We start from the raw sequence: 1,148 nt of genomic DNA, 5'->3' as shown, positions 1-1,148 counted from the left end.
TGGCCTGGAGCTCATCAATTAGTCTAGACTGGCTAGTCAGCTAGCTCTGGATTCTTCCTGTCTCTACCTCCCTGTCTGGGGGGGTGGGGGGTGGGGGGGTGGGGGGAGGTTCCAAGAACATTGCACCTTGCCATTTTATCATTTTATGTGGGTTCTAGAGGTCAAACAAGGCAAGTGCTTTACTGATTGAGCCATGGCCCCATTCACAAGAATGATTTCAATTTCTCTAATCATTCTTTTGAATTAGACTACAAATTTATGTGCCTACCAGTTTTATTAAAATGAGCTTGTGGAATAAAAGGAAAAAACAGCTAATATCAACTGGAATGAAGAAAAGCAAAACACGGGTCTTATATTAATCAAGCAAGTAACTTTTGTGTGTAGCACTGCTAGGAATTAAACCTAGGGCTTCCAAAACACTAGGTGCTCTACTATTGAGCTATCTCCCTAAACGTTTCCCTTTTTCTTTTTAAATTTTCAACCTTTAATTGTATTTATTGCTATTGTATGTATGTATGTACATGTATGTATGATGTGTATGGGAGTATGTGAGGCACTCAGGATAACTATGTGGTGTTCTACCCTTTCACCTCTCCATGGGTTCTAGAAAACTGAACTCAGGTGGTCAGGGTTGGGGAGCAACTACCTTTACTCACTAGGTCATCTTATCAGTCCTACTTAAAAAAAATTTTTTTTAATGTGAATGAAAGTTTTGTCTGCATGTATATCTATCATGTGTATGTCTGATACACACAGAGGATAGAAGATGTGGTATCAGAACCCCTGGAACTAGTTACAGTGAGGAGCTGTCATGTGTGCACAGGGAATCAAACTTAGGTCCTCTGAGAGAGCTGCCAACACTCTTAACTGCTGAGCCATCTCCAGCCTAGCCGGGCCCTGCTTTCTGAGACAAGGTCTCACTAACTTGCCCAGGATGACTTTAAACTCAGTAGCCCAGATAGGCCTTGATCCTCCTACTCCTGCCTCCAAAGTAGTTAGGATTATAGGCTTGCAAGAGATCTTCAGCAAATAATCAGTACTCCCTAATATTTGAGGGTTATTTTAAGCCTCAGAGCTAATAGCAATGATCAAAGTACTGTCCCTACTTTAAAATATATCATTTTACATCATTTTCTTTTTCTTTCTTT

General features: G+C 40.6%; 1 protein-coding gene across 1 annotated transcript in view; it reads left to right on the top strand.

Moving 5' to 3' along the window:
* Lctl (lactase like) overlaps nucleotides 1–1,148 on the top strand; it is a 20,965-nt gene that overhangs the window by 17,985 nt on the left and 1,832 nt on the right. The gene's annotated exons all lie outside the window — the stretch shown is intronic.

The sequence above is a fragment of the Microtus ochrogaster genome, chromosome 5 (genome assembly GCF_000317375.1).
Source record: "Microtus ochrogaster isolate Prairie Vole_2 chromosome 5, MicOch1.0, whole genome shotgun sequence".
Taxonomy (NCBI): Eukaryota; Metazoa; Chordata; class Mammalia; order Rodentia; family Cricetidae; genus Microtus; species Microtus ochrogaster.
The sequence above is the reverse complement of the archived record's forward strand: the minus strand, read 5'-3'. Positions and strand labels throughout refer to the sequence as shown.